This window comes from Cupressus sempervirens, chromosome 7, assembly GCF_028749045.1.
Source record: "Cupressus sempervirens isolate cs-2001-9-10 chromosome 7, ASM2874904v1, whole genome shotgun sequence".
In the NCBI taxonomy this organism is placed as follows: Eukaryota; Viridiplantae; Streptophyta; class Pinopsida; order Cupressales; family Cupressaceae; genus Cupressus; species Cupressus sempervirens.
The window spans coordinates 591,218,305-591,227,894 of record NC_143124.1 but is presented as its reverse complement, the minus strand read 5'-3'; positions in this window follow the sequence as shown (position 1 = coordinate 591,227,894).

Genomic DNA, 9,590 nt, shown 5'->3' with positions numbered 1-9,590 from the left:
AGTTTAGCCAAAATGCTAAGAAAGGGCCTAATAGTCTAGATGATCATTTTTAGGTGATTACAATAGGTTCATTTGCTAGGATATGATATTCTAGAAGGTATAGAGGATTAAGACATGGAGATGGTGGAATGGTAGGACCACGAGGACAATCTGGGCAGATGATGGGATCTTGGGGTGGACATAAAGGTGAAGGGATACTTTGATCTTGACTTGGAAAGTGATTATTGGAATCCATTTTAAGGGTGGTTTTCTCTTGACTCTGAATGGATTAATTTGGAAGAATGGATATGATTTCATGATCTTGCTTAGGAATAGGGAGTGGAAGATCCATATGATTGGGAATGAAACTTTGATCTTTGGATAGACGGGGATCATCATTGATAGGATGGACATTGATGGTAGAATCTTTATGGGACTCCAAAAAGATGGGTTCTTGGTCAAAAATTGAATAGTTTTGGCGATTATTGGGATCTTGATCTTGATTTATTGCAGGACTTGTATCTTTATTCTTCACATCATCCTCTTCACATGGGGTATGAATTAGAACATGAGAGGTGGAATCTTGAAAAGGTTCAATGCTTTTACATGCGGGAGAAAAACTTTGAATGGTACTCTCTAAGATGGTTTTTTCTAGGAATGGAGCATATGGTGGCATTGGATCTAGGAAATTTGAGTTGTAGAAGGGAATTGTAGCATGAAAAGGATTAGCTTGGAAATCCATTGTGGATAGCCCTTGGGAAGTCTCATTAATGGATATATCATTTGATGGAAATGTAAAAAATTACTCTTGTGACATTTTAGGAGATAGAGGAATGGTAGGAATTATGGAGGCTTCTTGAAGCATATTTTTTTTTATGAGAGGTATATGTGCCATTGCTAGACATGGGTAGATGATTTTTGTTTTTTTGAATAAGAAGATGATGATTATCAACCATTTTTTGTTGCAAATGATTGAAAGGACTAGATTGGAATTTTTTCTGGTTGTGTGATCTTGTTGATGATTCCAAAATTTATATTTGTATTTTGTAAAACATTTGATAATTGAACATTTTGTGCAACAAGTTTCTTCTTGATTGTTCTTGATTGGTGTATAAAGGATGATATATTTTCAATTTTTTTAATTTCATAAATCCTTGACAATGGATTTGATAAAATGCATAGATGTTCATTGGCATGTGATTTGACCAGAGGCATATTGGTTGATTGATTGATTGATTTATAGGGTAGGGATATATGTCCTTCATTGTTTAAGACTTTTCTTCCTTTGACTTTTAAAATCATCTAAATTAGTTCAAAGTGGTGCATTTGTTGTATGAGAATACTAGTTTTCCTTTGTTTTTGTGTCATCTTAGGGGAACTTTATGAATAGACAAAAGGGTCTATGTCATCATAATAATCAATATCTTGTTCCTCATAGTAGGTAGGAAATGAATTGATGTACATCTAATCTGGGTTGTTCCTTGTTTGAGATCTAACGAGTGGTCTCTAACCAAAAGGGTATGGAAGAGACATCTTGATATTGATTTGAAGTGTTTGGAGTGTGATTCATGTTGTCATTGCAATGATTTCAAGATTAAAGTGTCTTTTGAATTAAAGTTTGATAGAGAAAGTTGTGTCTCTGTGATTTAGATTTGTTGATGTTGTGATTATTATCTAATGATTTGAAGGACCTAGCATCCTTGATGACAAACCTTGAAATGTGATTTTGAGGATTTTTAACAACACTTACAACATTAAATTTATGTTTTAATAACAAATTAAACAAGCATAAAACTCACTCCAATTAATAGTCATGAGAGATAACATTGCATGTTTGTTTCAGATTTTTTGGCAAGTCTTTTGGAAGAATAGATTCTAGAAAATATGTCTATGCTCAATTTGGTTTGGAAATTTCCAAAAAAGTGATTTTCTAATTAACAAGGATCTAGATAGGATTTTCATTCAAAGATCCTTCTTTTACATCTCTTTCAAGAGCTTCCCACCAAAGCCAAGGAGGTTTTTCACAATCCATGGGGACTACTAGAGGAAGGTTATTGCATACTCTTTGTCATGATAGTGCAATTAAAGTAGTTATCCCACTCTTGTCTTTCCCTCTCACTAGCCTTGTTAAGGAAAGTATCAAAAGGTATTGCCCCTAAGGTTTTATTCCATCTACTAAAAGAAATGACATGGAACTAAAAGTAGATCTAGGATTTTGATCATCCAAAAGGATGAGAGCATATCCCTACTACTTTTAGCCTCCAAACACAACAAACATGGTTGTTCTTTTCAAGCCTTATCTACTAGAAATAGAAGGTTTTAATTTGAATGTTGTCTTCATTCCTTGTAAGGAAAAGTGGTTGATTAGATCATGAACTTTCAAATTCCACAAAAAAATGACACAGAAAAGTTTTCAGGCCTACATAATTTGAAGCTAGGCAAGCCTAGGTGCATTTTTGAGATTGTTTTATTTTTTGTATGAACTTTGGTGATCTTTCTAGCTCCTTAGCATCCACATCACCTTCCACAAATATCAGTCCAAAACAAGACTAGAAAAGTGAAGAATAGAAATAGGAAATAAAAACCAATGAACTTTTGAAAGGATAATCACATAGATTGATATTTTACTCCATATTTAACATGATTTTTTTTAATGATTTTCAACCCAGTCAAGAAGATAAAAGTTTTTGGTTTATTATTGGTCCCAAAAAATAGACATGAAAAGAACAAACCCCTATTTAAAATCAGTTAAATTCCCAAAAATGTAAGAATTTTTTTAAAAATATATCCATTTGTGGCCTAGGGACCTAATTTATCAAAATAGGCTAGTTTTCAAAGATTTATTTATTTCGGCTATTATTATCATCAAAAATAAAACATTAGAAGAATAGACCCCCTCTATAATTGTAAGATCTTTCTAGAAATGTAAGAAGTTAAGAAATGTTATCTAATTCACACACAATTATTTTTTTATGAAAAAACATTAAAATTTTATTTTAAAAATTAAAAATTTCTAAAAATTTCTGATTTTTTTCCTATGGCCTCTCTATATGAAAGGAGCTATCAATTTTGGTATCCATCACTACTCTTCCAAAATATTTAATCTTGTTGGATTTAGTGATTCAGATTGGGGAGTTGGTATGGATGATCATAATAAGTCTACATCTAGAAATTGTTTCACTTTTGGTTCTAGTTTGATTACATGGAAATCAAAGAAGTAAAGCCTTGTTTCTATTTCATCCATAGAAGAATAGTATGTTGTAGTTACTTTAACTAGTACACAAGCCCTTTCATGTCTTAGAAGGTTCTTGAAGGAGAAGCAAATTTAGCCTAAATTAATTTATTGTGACAATGTAAGTGTTATTTAGTTAGCAAAAATTTGAATTCATTAGAGTAGGGCAACATATTTTGATTTGAAGTATCATTTTATCTGTGATTTGGTATAGAAAAAGAAAGTTGACTTGAAACACATAAACACTCAAGATTAGTTAGATGTCTTCACCAAGGTAGTTAAATATAATTCATTTTTTGTTCTTCAATCAAATTGTGAGTTCACTCAGCATCAAAAGGGAATATATAGATAATTGACACTACTTGAAAAAATGGATTTTTTAAGTGAAGATTTTAGTTAATTTTTTCTACTTTTTTTCTTTTTTTCTTTTAATAAATAAAGAATGTGTTGAAATATGCACATATTTAGGATTTAAGTTATATTTATTTTTAGTTTTATTTCTTAATACATAAAACATATCTAGGTATATGTGTATTTAGTTTTTTTCTTCTTTTGTGGGTGTGGATTCTTGTTTATATTCAATCATTCTAATTATTTTCAAAATGAACTACAATAAAAGATGTATTTTCAAATTTTCATTCTTGTATAAAATCTACAAAATAATTGGTTTGAGATAATTCTATTGAAATAAGAAGCTCACTGTCTCAACAATGATTAATCACAATATCCACTTATATAATATCATCCAAGCAATGACTCCCAAATTAAATGAAGCTACCAAAACCATGAATGACTATTTCAAATTAGGAAGTTATTACCCATTTTTAGCCCTTTCCTAGTATTCCAATTTTGCCAATCTCCTGAAGCACCTAGTATGATGGTCATGTCTCACTTTCATTATTTATTCATAATTGACATTCAAGCATATAAGGATATAGAAAAACCTTGTTTCCTTTCTTTTTACATCCCTAATTCTTTTTTACTCTTCACATCATATGATCATATATTATAAGAGATTTAATTTGTGACAATATGATTCCCCTTCAATTGCCCCCTCACTCAAATTGTGACTTAACCATTAGATTGGTTGTGAAAGTGTGATATAGTCAAGATCACTGTGAGCACAATTTTGTAGCTATTTAGGCTAACATACATATTCAAGTTGCGAGGAAGCAATGAGAGGATGCATGTCTTAGTGGACCTTGATCTATATGAAATCCTTCATCACCTCATCATAGGGTTATGAGGAATTTTAATGTTCATCATTTCAAAGGTGTGTCTTTTTGAATAGAAGTAGATGAATTGAATCGATATCACTCCATCGATAAGCTTCAGTGTTCCAAGTTGTGATGATGCAACATTCAATATCTCCAGTTAGATCTAGTTATCTCTCCATCACACATGATTAAAGGAAACCCTATGTCAAAGTGGTGAAGTGGTGAAAGCCTCTTGTGATGGCTTTGTAGGGTTAAAAGATGGGTTAAGGGTTAAGGTTGTGGTTGAACAATCAACAGTTGATGATGTCTTTGTAGCTTCATAGCTCAACATGGTTAATGAATAAATGTAGTTGTGAGGCTATGATGGCATGAAATAGATAATTTCAGAAGTTATTGCAATGTCACAGGTAGAAGAGCATTGAAGACATCTAAATTTGTGAAGGTGCAAATGGTGATCATGGAAATTAAGGAACAAAGGGCATCGCAACATTGCAAGGAGTTAATGTTGAGCCTTGGTTAAGGCTATGAAGTTGTGAAATTCTTTGTTTTCATTTTTACAAGGTTTCATCTATAGTTATGATTTTTGGCTGTAAATTTACAAAGTGAGTTGGCATTCATCTAGGGTAGCAGTCACAATGTCACACAGTTAAGAAAGATGTATGTCTAAAAGTTGCAAAGAGGTAACACAATTAAGGATAAAGGCATCATGGAATTACATGGTTAAAGAAAGGTTAAGCCCTAATAGTTAAAAGGATGCAAGGTAGTCAATTTTATGATATTTGCAAGGTTCCAACAGTTAGTGAATTGAGGTGGTTTCAAGCTATGAAGCATCAATAAGGCATGAAATGAAGATGTCATCATTTTGCATGGCCAAATAGTTAAAGAGGAGAATGAGTTTTGAAGCCATGAAAAGAGGCATTCAAAAAGTCAACCTAATAGTTAGAATATTAGGTGATGTGGTAGAGTATTTAAAAGATATAGGGCCATGTGGTGGGTCAAATGCTTGAATTTGGTTGACTTACTTGTTAGAAACAACAGTCCACCAAGATAATTGAGAAGGGGAGGAGGGGAGGTGAATTAGTTATCCAACAATTATAACATTTATCTTATTTAAACAAACTTAACCATTCAACCAAAGTAAAGAACAACTAGACTAAGATGTACATAGATAATTGCACTAGATATGTTAACTAGGGAAACTCTTGATTAGAGGGAAAACCCTAGTGGGAATGATGCCTACAAGATGATGTACTAATATAAATGTTCCTTGTTAGAGGATGGACCCTATTAGGAGTCTATTACAACATTTAGTACATACAATCTCTAGTAGGATACGTTGAATCCCTATTAGGAGATTCCAACCCTATTAGGAGTTGTGCCAACTCTGTTAGGAGTTGTAGCACAATGTATGCAAGATGAGCTCACTACCCAAGCATACAATTTCAACTACAAGAAAAGCTCACTGCTCAAACATGAAATTAACTATTATGTTCTTCTTTCCTTTGTTCTATCAATTGAACCAATCATAGTTAGATCTTGTAGACTAGGTCACAAACCTTGGATCCAAATATAAAATCTTAGATCACTCAACAAAACCTTGGCAATGGAGTTTCCTTCATGTTTGCTCTACTGTACTCAACTTCACATTTCGCTCTTGTACTGCTTACAAAATTACTTTTTATTTCATACTTCATAAAGGAAAATTTCCTTTCTTTATACTCAATCCATATTACAATTACTTGAGTTAGTTGTTAGACCTTCTCAATTAATCATTATATGACCACATTAAGAATACATTACACTTAGTGATATCATTAATCTTCTGCCTTCCAACTTGAATAACATTTTGCACACATGATATTATAATGAGAGAACTTAGCCATGTCATCACCAACATATCTTCTTCACATTCTCAACCTCAATTCTTAGAATATCAACTCTTCTAAGAGATATAACAAGTTTATCAAAACATGCCTCTATAAACTCTATCTCAAAACCAACATTACCAAAACTTACATAACATCTTCCAAACTTATCATTTCTTCTTCTAACATTAACTATATATACCAGATACTCAAAAGTATCTCCCATAACCTTGGATAGTTAGAATAATCAACTAGCCATATGTACCAGCTTCATCTTTTTGATGTTCTTCTGTCAGATACCATAGCAAGCTGCTATGTTGACATCAATGAAAAACTCAATCATGAATGTAACATATCATCATAGTAGCATATCTACAATACTCCCCCATAGGAATATCATTAGCATTCATGCTTCCAACAATCTCTCAACATTGTTTCCATGGATGACTTGGCATGGTCATGAACATAGAACTAGGTAGCTTAACGATGGAAAATAAGTCCTTGATTGCCTACAAACATACTTTTTTGTGTTCTCCATGCCTTATAAATTAGATTTCATTCTACTACTACCTAGTTTATCCATCTACTTAGCCAGAGCAGTTATGGATGCCATTTCTATCTCTTCAAGACCAAAATTTGCATCCAAGGATTTGATTTTCTACATATGGATGTGTACCCCAATCAAATATTCCTAGGATTAGTAGTGATTGCTCCCTACAACTTGAAGGTAGTAGTTGAGTTTTGGCTTTTAGTGGAAGTCTTCTCAGTCATTCTTAAGCTATAAAAGTAAAATTTTATAACATTTTCAAGTTTTGGTCTTTTCTCTAATTATTTATTAGATGTATTACATACTCTAATACTATAATTCCCTTTTTATCTAAGTGAATATAATTCTCTATTGTATCTATTTCTTCCATTAATATACTATGCAATATCTTCTTTCCTTATGTTAATGTATTGCCTCGATTCTTAAATTGTATGGATGTATCTACTTGTCCTTTGAATGATATAGAGTGAAGCTCCTTCCTTATAGAATCCTATTGGTTTTTGATCTTCATGTGGTTTTTGAGTGAAAGAAGAGATTGAATCTATGTATTTTTGGGTTATATTAATGAAATGTGCATTTCTAGGTAGAGATAAGATGTTTGAACATACTATTTTGGTGTATCACCCCTCTAGATTAGATTAGGTAGTTTGATTTTCATGTATTTCCTTCTCCCTTTTTCTCTTAACAAGTAGTTAAGAACATCCTAATAGTAAGGAATATGGCCTTCTCTGGAATCTCAATCTCATTGTTCAAGTCCCACAACTTGGATATTGTTTCCATGTTTCACGAGGTTGCCTTTAGGTCAAACTTTAGCCAAGGATGAAAACTTTTTGGCACACCTAGTGGGACATATATTCAATCTTACTAAGAAGTCTACTAGTTTTCTAGTTTCATAAAAGGACTTCAACTTATGTTGAGGGAATAGTGCTTCTCTTACCATTCCTTCAAGAGGCTCTCATTCAAAGCACTTGGTGATTTGATCTCTACATCTTGGTTTCCAAACTAGAACTATTGTAATTCATGCCCATGGATCAAACAAGGGCATCTTCTTGAGGTACTTTTTAGTATACCAAACTTTCATTTTTAAATCCTAGAAGAAAAAGAAATAGACTATCTCTATCACTAGTTAGGAGTTTACAAGTAACTCGTAATGTCATGCCCAAAATTTCACAAGGAAAAAAAAACACAACTAATTTTTTTTTTCAAGAGAGAAATCTAAAGGTATGAAATATAATCTATACTTAAACTTAGGGATGTTAAAGATAGTCAATGTGATGATGATCATTTCAATCGAATCTAAATTCAAGTTTCCTATGATGGAATACTAGGTTGCCTATCGAGTTAGATAAAATGTTATTTTGGATATTAACCCTTAACCTCCTATACTCTATGGTTGCTAGTTACTGAATGTAAAACTACAATAAGGGTTATGGTTCTAAGCCCTTAATCTTGTGCACCTCAAAGAAGGAGAGACACTCCAATGTTCAAGTAGGATTCAAGTTGTATCAAGTAGTGGTAAAAGATCTAAGGATTGCAATGAGAAGATGTTTTATTAGTTAATCATTTTATTTCCATTAATATTAGAACTATCATTATATTATTATTATTATATGATTATTATTATAATTATTGTTTTAAACCACCTATACCTTCTATTCTTAATATATATATCATTTATTTTTAATTATTAACATTATCATTATTTGATACTAATTGAGATTACTATATTTGTACATATTGTCCGATTAATTAACAAGTAAAACTTATCACCTAATCCTATACTACCTATGCTACCCTTAACAATTAATCTAAAAACAATCTTTATATCTAAAATCAAATATACTATCATCATAATAATATATAACTATTCCCATAAAATTATTAATTAACTATATTCAAATATACTCAAAATAACCAAAATCTAAATATTCATTTCCCACTACCCAAGTATAATCCACATAAACTAAAAAAAAAATACACTTTTCTAACTAAACTATCTTACCCCCTTTTAATACAAATAGCCTAAGTCCACATTTATTAAAATATCCTAAGTCCACTTTTAACAAATTATTCTAAGCTTACCCTTCATTACAATATTCTACATGCTCTCTCCTAGCGAATTCCTAGCGATCCTCCTACCAACTTCATTTAAAAAGGGTTATCATTAGTTCCATCATGGGTTCCAAGGCAATACTATAATATTACCCCCAACTTGCTTGCAACATTTCCAAGCCTCCCTCTTGTTTTCTAGGCATTTAGGATGTTTTTCTTTTTAATATAAGTTTCACCTCTCCCAAGAAATGTAGTCATGTCAAACATGGCAATTATTACAATTTTCTTTAGCACTCAAGTCAGCTCCTTTTTTTTGCATGGACACCTAGAGTGGTGGGGTCCCATGGAAGGGAGGGGAAGTGGGCTAGCATCCTTCTCCCAAGGCACCAAGATTTGGTATTAAATGCCCCCCCCCCCCCCCCCCCCCCCCAAAATTGAGGTAAGGCTACCCACATTTAGGGTGATGCATTTTTTAATTTAATTGTTTTTTTTTAAAATTCAAACCAAAAAATCTTGTCCCCATAAATATGTAGGCGCCCCCCTAGGTTGGGAAAAGGGGCATTTTATTTTATATTTTTATTTAGGCCCTAGGTTAATGAGTAGGTTTTAATGTACTAGATTTTCTTGGGCTAGCTTCTTAAGGAGCAATGTAAATATGATAGTGACTTAAATTTTTTTTAATAAATGGTGTTGGTAGG